At 33.0% G+C, this 12,976-nt stretch overlaps 1 long non-coding RNA gene across 1 annotated transcript; it reads right to left on the bottom strand.

The window, feature by feature from the left end:
• Nucleotides 1-898: 898 nt before the first annotated feature.
• On the bottom strand, nt 899-5,362 carry LOC135224110 (uncharacterized). Its single transcript, XR_010316617.1, has 3 exons — nt 5,201-5,362; nt 2,552-2,739; nt 899-1,010 (listed from the first exon to the last, which is right to left on the bottom strand). It is a non-coding gene; the product is annotated as an uncharacterized LOC135224110 (long non-coding RNA).
• Between the last annotated feature and the right edge of the window lie 7,614 nt (nt 5,363-12,976).

Here is a 12,976-nt window from a genome sequence, read left to right as displayed (position 1 = left end):
CCTTGTCCGTATCCTTGTCCGTGTCCTCTAACTTTCTCTACTGATTCACAAAATATAAAATTTGGCCCTTTTTCGGACTTAGTCTTCTTTGAATGGTCATCCAATATCCAGTCTCTCTCTGCTGCCAACACTTAGTGAAACGGTCCTAAAATGAAACAATGCTATGAAAAACGGTCATTATGAAAAAAAATAGCTTTTGTCATTACACTTTTTATTGTAAAATAATTTAATATACCTTCTGTCAATACACTTCGGTGAAATTTTAATTGTGTTATCGAGTTAACTCAAACTTTACAAACCAATAAAAACTAAACGAGACAAATTCTCTTGAATGCAATGCGGTTTCGCTATTAAAATTAAAAGACTGAATGACAAAAGAAATACATCTTTTAAAACAGCATAAGAAACATTTGAATTACACCTATAGCAACCCTTTGTTGACTAGAAGGCAAAAATCGGTCTGCAAAGACTGATTATGCTAAACTATGATATGGCTATAACACTATGGCTACACGATGGATTGGACTACCTTGAACATAAAATAAAGCTTCCATTTACATCCAACATTTGTTTAACCTTTTCAGTAATGTGTAAGAATTTCAGTTGGTTATAACTTTTCACAATTTTAAACTAAGATGTAACCTAAACTGCATTTATTATATTACAAAACTGAACATCTTAAAAGAAAATGACAATTTTTGAAAGTAAATTGCATTTTTCCTAGCTATACAAACTACGCCTCAAGCAATTCCTAATGTAAAGGACCAACGGTTTGTACATCGTGTAGGAACAATTAGTAACTCATAAGAAATCTAAACTTAGGATACCAGATTAAAACTACATTTAAATCTTAACGGAAAAATATTCGTAAGGAAAACGTGGTAAATTACCTAATTCCTGACGCCATCCACTTCCATTTTGAATTATTGATGCATTATAGCCCAGCAATGCATCTCCTGTATACATGTACCAAAACTGGAATCCCTGCATATAGTGTTGCAGCATTAAATCTGAAAATAAAACCTGTATTATTACCCAAAATTTTACTTTCGCTATTACTCGTGCAAATTTTGTCAATACAATTATGGAGAAAAAAAAAAACTATTGTTTACAAGGTAATTTCATTATCCTGTTCTCAGGTAACAAAAATTATGACTACTACTGTACTTCCTGAAGCATTAAAGAATGTCTAATTAAAATTTCCAAGGTTACACTTTAAACTGTCAAACCCTTTCATAAAAAAATTACTTGAAAATATTTCATTAAAGACAACTTGAAACCTTATCTTCACCAAGTAAAGCAAAATTGAAAGCATTAGGTAAAATAAAAGAAAATCAGGTGGAATCACCAGACCTCAAATTTGAAATAATTTGAGGCATCTAAAGCTTGGGAATGAAGATGAAGATAATCATGGAACCAAACTGCCACTAAATTTACAATTACCACCATATTACATTATCAAAGATACTGTCGATGAACTGTCAATTGTCCAACAAACTGTTGAGGGATTGCTAATGTCCACCAAATTATACCGGATGCGGCACAAACAATGGAAGGCCAATAATAAAGAAACCATTAACGGATTCTTGATATTCAACCACTTTTCAAAAGGATTTTCTTGGTAAATCGCAAAACTGGAGAGATTCTGCATTTCACCCAAACTCTCAAAAGTATCCTTGAAGAACCTGTACAATGTATCAGGCATCCTATTCATAAGAGGAAGCTGAGGTTCCAAATATCAATTCATAGCAAACTAAACAACAAAGTGACTTCAACTGTAACTGTCAAAGTTTCATGATATACAGCAATAATTTTTCTAGAAGAACAATAATTTTTCTGGAAGAAAAAAAAATGAAGTACGTATTGGATTTATGATCCGCATCGAACTAGAACACCTCCAATATATCCTTATCATTATGATATGCCAGACTAATAAGGTTACTGAGAATGTACAGTGAAGACCAAACAGTGTGATCTTCACTTATTTCTAGATGGAATCAGATGTTTCGAAAATAAAATTACTAATGCAGAATCCAATTGCTTTCAACAATTAACTGTTGTAATTATCTTGAAACATACAATCTGCCATAAAGGTGCTATACCTTGCTGCATTAAGAATTTTGCTTTAAATGTCACTGTTGTAGAATGTCAAACATCAACAAAATTGCTGAAAATACAAAGAAATATTGCAGGACAGATATAACACTGGACAACAAAACTCCTAAAAGCTTTATGGGTTTCGTGCAATTAACCTATGAGAGGGAGGTTTGTTGCATGTAATACCAGAATGATGTGCAATAAGAACAGGACTTGTCCAGGGAAATGAAATGGGCAGCTAGGTAGGCAAAGCCATACCAAAAATAAGCTCTTGAAATCTTACAAAAGACCCTACTAGTTTGGCATAAATGGATATGGGTAACATTGAGTGAGCAGCCATTGCAGATTTCAGCTAATGACTCAGTATTGCCTCAGGTGTGTCACACGAAGTACACAATATTAAGTAACAACCTATGAGGTTACCCTAAAGATATGTCAAGTATATCCCACTAACCTTGAAAGGTCTTGCTTCTAGTAATAGATTATGTTGTCCAAGAGGCAAAAATCAAACTAGGCTGTGATTTCATGTTGAGTCTAAGATTATTAGCCCTTTTTCTGTCGGAGTCGTCTTTGAATAATTTCAATCGTCTAGTATGTCCAATAACCAGGGTCCCTCTGCCAACATTCAGAATTCAAACGGTCCTGAAATAAAACAAAATGCTATTAAAAACGGTCATTGTAAATTAATTTTAAAATCCTTTTGTCAATAATTAGGACGACGCATAATTTCCAACTTCAATCTTCTTCCTCGCCCCACAGACCATCACATTTTCTGCAGATCAGTCTATGTAGTTACACTTTTAGCATATTAATAAATCATTAAAAACAAATGTTCTTATAGGTACATAAAGACCACCTTTTACAGGATTTTTTCATGTAGATGCCTCCTTGCTATGTATACTTGAGTGCAATAGCTTCCAGGAAGTGTATGGGGGCTGAAGGGAAACAAAAATGTTCGCAAACCCAGAAAAGGAAAAGGTAGCCATGCTATGTTTCAAATAATGTTAAACTCTTTCTGTAAAAATATTCTCAAGAGATCTCCTTTCCGCAGCAGAAATTTTTCACCCTTAACAACTTTAAAAGGAACATCTTGGTCTAATAAAATTTTGGGGCTTATAATGGGGGATATGTAGGTTACACCATAACATAAACCATGAGTTCCATTATCTGCAAATGCACAACAAACTGTAAACAAGAAGCTAAGACCAAATTTCAAATTTCCCTTACCACTATGGGACCGATGCAATCAGGAACACCTCATGACTGTCTGGAATAAACTAGTAGCTAATTGCAACATGCAAGTAAGGACACACCCACACATTTGATCATAGTGATGCTCTAAACATGTTTCTGGGAGATCACATAATTCGTGTGGCTCGGACCTAGGTAAACTTCCTTTATAAAGTGCAGTAAATTTGACAGTCACTGATTAGACTTTTCCAATATGTGTTATAAGTAGGTTTATAACACAAAGTTGTTCATAGTTTAGATATCAACTGGCTATTTACCATTTGCTTATGCCATAACTGCTTTATTCAAGGGGTATATATTATTCTTGTAAAAAAATACTTAGGCAAGAGTTTCTGAAAATCTGTATGCCCTCTAAAAATTCACTAGTAACTACTGATTTATATTTAACTTTGTATAACTGGATGCTTTCTTAAGAAGTGTATTTCAACACTGACTTGTTTCAGTCTTATACAAAATTTCAGTGATATAAAATAAAATATTGGCAATAACAGAGTAAATGAACATAATGAACCTTATCTGTAATTCATAAAAATTGCTAAGGTAACGAGATCTGCAAAATTAAAACTTTTGTGTTTGGTGTTTTTACTTAGTCTACTGGTAAGGTTAATTAGGAATAGGTTGTGGTCTCACAAAGTGAAGGCTGCCCTCTCATCAAATCTAGTAAAGATTATTCATATCCAATATGGTTCCAGTTTACACTTACCTAACCTAATTAAGTACAAACGCAGTCGTTAGGGAAAAAGAAACATTAAGAAGACTTAGATATGAGTGCTGAATATTGCATTACTTGATTATCCCAAATGTCTTATTTTCCCAGTGACATTTTCCCTGCCCTAAACCCTCATACCTACAGGGGTATAATTCACACCCAATGAGGGTCATCCTGTAATTTGTCCATCAACTACATCACTAACTGCAGCTGGTTTCTGCTACTTTTAGGTGCACAAAGTAGGCTTTTCAGCTTTTAAGAAACGTAAAACCTACACATAATTGAAGATCATCGCCTCTAGTAAAGGTTTTATTTCATGAATGTAAACGAAGACGTTTTCCAAGAGAGGCCATTCTGGTATTAGATTTTGACAGAAAAAAAATTTGTTGTGGTAGACTGTAATTACACGGCCAAATACATTTGACGCTCCAATCCCTAGACCCTAGTGCCTGTCGTATTCGCGGGAACGTTCCTTGTAGTTCGGGAGGAGTTTTTCCTAGAATTCCCCATACTTATTACAAAACGGAACAAAAATGCTCCCATCAGTGGTCATGAGTAGCTTATGTACTAAGAGCACCGCATTACCCATATATACATTACCGAAAGAAACTACAGTAAGGAAAACTTTCAAAACAACACTGAACTCCTTAGGTGGTGTTGCAAGCCTTCCTATTTTTAAATACACAAACTACTCAGGCAGTACTCCTTGAATTGCCTGTGGAAAAAACGACATTAAGCCCTCATCCGTCTCATCTGACGAATTTCGATGGAAGTAACAATGTTACATGTGAAAGTGCAAATTAATGTTACAAAAAATAAAAACATAAAAAAACACTGGTGGATCTCGTGAGCCTAGCTGAGGTAAAGACATTGGATTTTTGTCCCTTATAATCACAGTATTCTTTATTTAAAAATCTTAGAACGACCACAGACCTCTCGCCTACCAAATTTTGCACCAGTATTCGTTAAGAATGAGGTCTATTGGCTAAACGTAGCAGTACATCAAACATACGTATCATGTATACCGTAAAATAAAATTAACTTTTAACGTTGATAGCGAGGCTTACTGCCTCTGGAAAATCTAGAAATGCCAAGAAATATCAGTCACTTTTATAACATAATTAACATACATGATAAACATACCTGGAATCAATTTTTTTTCTCGGTGTTGGGTTGTATGGGAATTCAACTTCTGCAACTGCAAATCAGTTACCACAGTAATAAGCTTACAGCGAAATTAAGGGGTGGACATCCACCATGGCTGCCACCGTGCCACGTATCTGCCTGCAGCTGTCACGGCACAAGTAAGAGCTAAAAAGGGTACTTATTTTCTTTCAGGATAAGCAAACCCCAATCTGTATCCCAAATTCTATTTTCGATAAAAATCATACTCCATCATCGGATAAACGTATTATAATACATGTAAAACTCGATCTACTCATCAGCATTGCAATTTATCGCAGACTCAATATACCTTTCTTTTATTAGTTACGTATACTACCCCTATATGTGTGTGGCACCCCTGGTTAGTCTTTCTCCACTGTAGCCACGCCCACTTATATATTGACAGAATGAATCTCCAAAATGAACTCGATAGATTTTGTATGTTTTGCCAATAATTAGGCTAATTCTGATAAGGTCTTGATAAATCGTACAAGTTAGAAATTATTCATGGTATTCTACGAAAAATCTTATTAAAAGTATATCATTTTCTTATTTATAAAACAAAGGTTTTCATTTGGTCCAATGTGAGAGGAATCTACGTGGAGGGACAATTGAAAGGCGCCGATGATGAACATTCCGGGTAGATAACTTGCCGCAATTTTATACATTTTATTCCATGGCCACATTTTTTGAGTCGATTAATATGAATTTTCAGCCTGCGATAACATGTTCCATGCGTGGAAGAGGTGTGAATAAGCTAAAAGAGACTTACTACCATTAAGCTGCATATGTCTTTTAATTGAAACGCATAAAAAATCAAACGATTCCAAAGCTGTATGAATACGAAAAATAAAAAATAAATAAAAAAACAACGCTAAAAAGGTATACAGTGAATTGCAAAACTGAAATGATCAGTAATTAGACGAACAAGAAAGAATGACGAAGTGAAACAACCACCTAAAAAGGAATTTCCTTTCCACAGGGATCAAGCAACGGCGATTTATTCTTAAAAGACCTGGACGATAATTACGCAAAATGATTAATTGAATTAAGAGAGCGGCTTTTTTTTTTTTTTTGCTTGAAACCTCTTCTTCATCGCTAATGAGATCAGTCCGTCATGGAAGAGGGATCGTTGATTTCATGAATATCGTTTCCCAGAGAGAGAGAGAGAGAGAGAGAGTTTATGAATGGAGGAACGAAAGGGGTTGCAGCTAGGGGCGTAAGGAACGCTGCAAAGAACTTTTAGTAACGTCTACAGTGCACCCCGTGAGGTACACTGACGGCATTACCCCTCTACGAGGTGTATGCAATAGTCAGCTATGAATTTTTTTAACATGTCATTCATATTCGACCCCACTAAAAAAAAAATAAAACAAAAATAAATAAAACATTCAATTCGGTGTGAAAACGTATTCCAGATGTCCATACGACATAAGGTCTCTAATTCGTCGTTTCGTTCGAGAGGGATATTGCCTCACGGAAAAACCAAGGACGACGCCCACAATGTTTATGCTTCCGTGAATTCATATTTCACTCCAAGAGGTTGGGTTTACTTATTGTAATCAGTCTTTTTTTTTTTATTCTCTTTCCTATTTCGGATATTTCGCTTATTCGGGGAGTAAGCCAACAAGCTACTTTGTTGTTGTTGTTATTGGTGTTGTTCTTGTTGGGGGTAGGGAAGCCCTATGGAAAAGCCTAAGAAGGTCTGGACAAGGTGTTTCACGTTGAGTTAAAGATGCATGAATTTTAGGATGGTTATTGATTTATGTATTAGAATGAAAATGTAAAAAACAAACAATGTGCATGTTAAACAGTACAGAACAATTATTTCTGATTAAATATAGCGTGTTTATTTTAATTTTCATTGGCGAAACAACGTGATATTTGACCGTAGATTGTAGCACATGCCACGAGTAAGCTGGAGGTTGGATTACGCTTGTTCAATTTCATTTCAATATGGTGTAAAGTTGCTTTTATTTGCAGCATTCAGTTATTTCTATGTCGTCTCTACCCTGCAATTCAATTGCGACTTTGTGTAAAATACGAATAATCTTAGGCTGTACTGTGCAAGTGATTTTCGATTTATGGTAAACTGTTCCTAAAGTAACATAGTATCTCTCTCTCTCTCTCTCTCTCTCTCTCTCTCTCTCTCTCTCTCTCATGAGCTATTAAAAATGTTACTGGTTTCCAAGGATATTGAGATTGACTTTGGCACTCATACCAGAAAAAAAAAAAAAAAAAACTTTTCATTATCCATCATTTCTTGTCACAAAATCCCTCAAAGGAGAAGACTCATTCATCTTCCTTCCTCTTCTTTCAAACTCTTGAAGTTTTTAGAGTCTTCTCTCTACCTCCAAATTCTGGCGACCTCTCCGTTCCGCGGAGTCCGATAAAGACGTCAAAAGTCGACCAGACGGAAAATCCAACGGAAAAAGGGAGCGGTCTTTTTGGGAGGTCGTATCATGTCGTTTATGCACGGATATGAAATAAGGGATCCATTACACAGAAAGGGGTGGTATAAGTCGTATCCCATTCCACTTGATCCCCAGACACATTTCTATCCCCGACACGGCCCCCATACATAGCCATATTCGTCCACCGAATAAGAATTTTATGGCCCATTAGTGTCCCACATCGGACCATCAGCCTCGATATACACTTCACTTCTCGTAGGAAGGAATTCTCCCGAGCTCTACTCTATCCCTGGGCTTATTGGAAACCATATATATATATATATATATATAATATATATATATATATATAGTAGAATGATATATAGATACTATATATATATATAATATAATATAAATGTATATATATATATATCTATATCTATATATATATATATCTATATATAGTATATATATATGTATGTATATATATGTATGTATATAGATTATATGTATATATATATATATAATATATATATATATATATGATATATATATATATATATATATATATATATATATATATATATATATATATAATATATATATTATATATATATGGATTGTATCAAATCTTGACAGTCAGCTTTGTTATACTTCTCGTCTTTTCATGCATAATTGTTGTGTGTGTTGGGTTATGAATTACTTTCGTGAAGTTTGCTTCTTTTAATATTTCCAAATGAGACTTTTTTTTCATTAGAATAATTTGAAATTCAATAATTCATCTCTAACTTCCGTATGTTGACCGTCAATGAAAACCAAAATAACATTTAAAATAAAACAACAGTTATAAACAACGTACAACTTAAATGCTGTATAAAACCATCAACTATACCCGGCAGCTCTCCAGTCGCTCACCATATGTGATAGAGTGAAAATGCGTCCCATGGCTCCGGAAAGCGCTGCCAGATGCACGATCCATGGATAATTTTAACCTTAAATGAAATAAAATCTACCGAGGTTAGAGGGTTGCAATTTGGTATGTTTGATGATTGGTGGGTGGATAATCAACATATCAATTTGCAGCCCTGTAGCCTCAGTAATTTTTTTTAGATGTGAGGGCGGACGGACAGACAAAGCCTGCTCAAAAGTGTTATTTTACAGAGAACTAAAAATGTAGAGTTTAGATATTAAAGAACATGAAAGGTATATGTATTGAGTCTTATCCGTATTCGCTTAGTAAATAAGAAATGCATAGAAAGTCGACTATAGCAAAGGCAAAGAAGTGGTTATGTCAACAATGGTTTGTTTGAGTTTGTCCTCCTACAGTTACAAACAGATCTGAGCATACTGACATGCAAGCACGCAAGAGACAAAACAAACGCAAACAAAATTCGACGATGTATTCCTGACTCTTTGTATTCTGAACGGCAAATATGCAAAGAATTACATTTTTAAATCCCGGATATCATTTCAAAAGCGCTTCGTGGAATACGCAACTTTTTTGCGTGAATATTCATGAAGGCATCTCCTTCTCTTGTGTCATTATTCTTTGTTATAAAACTCATAGCACGGCAGAATAAGAAAGAACAGTGAAGTAAGCAATATTTATTTTCCTTAGGTCGTCAAGGGTGTTCTGATAATTTCCGACTTTATCTAAGTTATTTTTTTTTATTATTACTTTCCGATATTACTAAGTTTTTTTTAGAATTATTAATTTCCAACTTTATCTCTACTTAGAATGATCAATTTCCGACTTTATCTCTACTTAGAATTATCATTTCCGACTTTATCTCTACTTAGAATTATCATTTCCGACTTTATCTCTACTTAGAATTATCATTTCCGACTTTATCTCTACTTAGAAATATCAATTACCGACTTTATCTCTACTTGTAATTATCATTTCCGACTTTATTTCTACTTAGAATTATCATTTCTGACATTATCTCTTCTTAGAATGATTAATTTCTGACTTTATCTCTACTTAGAATGATCAATTTCTGACTTTATCTCTACTTAGAGTGAATCAATTTCCAACTTAATATCTACTTAGAATTATCATTTCTGACTTTATACTGAAACTATCTTAGATATCAACTTGCCGTCTTTATCTCTACTTAGAATTCATCCATTTCGTTCTTTATCTCTGCTTAGAATTAATCACTTTCCGTCCTATCTCTACTTAGAATATCATTTCCGCTTTATACTTGTGATTATCAATTTCTGACTTCATCTCTACTTTGAATTATGAATTTTCGACTTTATCTCTACTTAGAATTATAATTTCCGACTGTATCTCTACTTAGAATTATCAATTTCTTACTTTATCTCTACTTAGAATTATCAATTACCGACTTTATCCCTACTTAGAATTATAATTTCCGACTTTATCTCTACTTAGAATTATCAATTTCCGACTTTATCTCTACTTAGAATGATCAATTTCCGACTTTATCTAAATCATTTTTAGAGAAATATTAATTTCCGAATTTACATTATTTTAGGAATTATTTTAAGAATTATTTCCGCTATTATCGCTACTTAGAATTATCAATTTCCTACTTTATCTAAATAATTCTTAGAGAAATATTACTTTCCGACTTCATCTAAATCATTTTTAGATTTATCAATTTCCGACTTAATCTAAATCATTTTTAGATTTATCAATTTCCGACTTCATCTAAATCATTTTTAGATATCTCAATTTCTACTTAGAATTATCATTTCTGACATTATCTCTTCTTAGAATGATTAATTTCTGACTTTATCTCTACTTAGAATGATCAATTTCTGACTTTATCTCTACTTAGAGTGATCAATTTCCGACTTTATATCTACTTAGAATTATCAATTTCTGACTTTATCTCTACTTAGAATTATCAATTGCCGTCTTTATCTCTACTTAGAATTATCAATTTCCGTCTTTATCTCTGCTTAGAATAATCAATTTCCGTCCTTATCTCTACTTAGAAATATCATTTCCGACTTTATTTTTACTTGGAATTATCAATTTCTGACTTCATCTCTACTTTGAATTATGAATTTTCGACTTTATCTCTACTTAGAATTATAATTTCCGACTGTATCTCTACTTAGAATTATCATTTCTTACTTTTCTCTCTTGAAATTATCAATTACCGACTTTCCTCTAATTAGAATTATAATTTCCGACTTTATCTCTACTTATTATCATTTCCGACTTTAATCTCTACTTAGAATGATCAATTTCCGACTTTATCTAAATCATTTTTAGAGAAATATTAATTTCCGAATTTACATTATTTTAGGAATTATTTTAAGAATTATAATTTCCGACTTTATCGCTACTTAGAATTATCAATTTCCTACTTTATCTAAATAATTCTTAGAGAAATATTACTTTCCGACTTCATCTAAATCATTTTTAGATTTATCAATTTCCGATTAATCTTAATCTAGATTTATCATTTTTCCGACTTCATCTAATTTCCATTTTAGATATCAATTTCCGATTATCTAAATCATTTTTAGAGAAATATTAATTTCCGACTTTACATTATTTTAAGAATTATCAATTTCCGACTCCATCTAAATCATTTTTAGAGAAATATTAATTTCCGACTTTACATTATTTTAAGAATTATTTTAAGAATTATAATTTCCGACTGTATCGCTACTTAGAATTATCAATTTCCTACTTTATCTAAATAATTCCTAGAGAAATATTAATTTCTGACTTCATCTAAATAATTCTTAGAGAAATATTAATTTCCGACTTCATCTAAATCATTTTTAGATTTATCAATTTCCGACTTCATCTAAATCATTTTTAGATTTATCAATTTCCGACTTCATCTAAATCATTTTTACAGAAATATTAATTTCCGACTTTACCTTATTTTAAGAATTATCAATTTCCGACTCCATCTAAATCATTTTTAGAGAAATATTAATTTCCCACTGTACATTGTTTTTAGAATTAGTAATTTTCGACTTTATCTAAATGATTTTTAGAGAAAAATTAAGGCCAACGAGCTAACATTTTAGGAGATTTACCATGAATTTACCAGGATGTGCCGAAGGCTATCAAAAAGTGGCTCTATATCCCCCTTATTTAAACAAAGCCTACTGGTTACACTAGGGACGTATTTCCCCATTTAATATATACACACGATGCCTAAGGAGATCATATAATTAAGCTGATTTAACGAAGAATATGTACTAATACCTAGCGAGCTTAAGCCTGAAGGAAGGGTGGTTATGTTTAGAAGTTTGAATTCTTCTGCGTCATAATTTGTCTTAGTAGATATAATGGTGAGGGATTTGCACAATTTATTAAGTTAGATAGCATTAGTGAAGGGTTACTTTCCAAATGTTCGCTGGAAGTTAATCAGAATTATATTATAATGTTCTATCATTAATTAACATGTATATATATATATATATATATATATATATATAATATATATATATATATATATATATATATATATATATATATGTGTGTGTGTGTGTGTGTGTGTGTGTGTGTGTGTGTGTGTGTGTGTGTATGTATGCATATATATAAAGAATCCGAGAAGAATTTCTTGTGATGAACTTCAGCTAAAAAAAACGTCGGAAAGACTGAGCCCCACGATGCCGACTAAGTCTTCGCCAAATCTGAGCAGACCTTTTTAACTTCCATAACGAAGAAACTTCCTTTATCCTTTGGCATGCTTAAGTCCTCGAGAAAACTAATATAATAACGACATTCTTTTCCGAGCAAACTTTCGGACGTTAATTTCGTTATCAAAAAGCGACCGAGTTTTGTAAAGTTGTATTATTCTGAAAACTCAGACTTTTCTTAAGGGGAGCAAAGTTTTTGAGAGTTTTACATTCAGCTGTTTGTCTAAGAGAAAAAAGTTTAACATTCAGGGATAGAGCTGGATGGCTATACGCTTACAGAGCGGAAATGAGACGTATTTTTACGGGTCTCTTAATTAGCTATTCATTTGCGAAGAGGGTGACTGAGGCAGGTCACAACGCTTGGTTGAAATCGAGGGAGATTGCCGTAGGGAGAGCGTCTGTGCCCTTTGCAAATAACTTTTTTATTTTTATTTTTACTGAACTCAGCTTATAATGATGCAAATGCTTCTTCTAAATTTCTGGGGGGGGGGGAAAAAAAAAATTTTTTACATGATCTGCGACTTTAGAGTGTAATGATAAACCGAAACACGACAGTTAACTTTGACAGTGAATGATAAAGAAATAGTTAACATTGGTAGTGAATGATAAAGAAATGGTTAACTTTGTTAGTGAATGATAAAGAAATAGTTAACATTGGTAGTGAAAGATAAAGAAATGGTTAACTTTGTTAGTGAATGATAAAGAAATAGTTAATTTT

The sequence above is a fragment of the Macrobrachium nipponense genome, chromosome 10 (genome assembly GCF_015104395.2).
Source record: "Macrobrachium nipponense isolate FS-2020 chromosome 10, ASM1510439v2, whole genome shotgun sequence".
Taxonomy (NCBI): Eukaryota; Metazoa; Arthropoda; class Malacostraca; order Decapoda; family Palaemonidae; genus Macrobrachium; species Macrobrachium nipponense.
The sequence above is the reverse complement of the archived record's forward strand: the minus strand, read 5'-3'. Positions and strand labels throughout refer to the sequence as shown.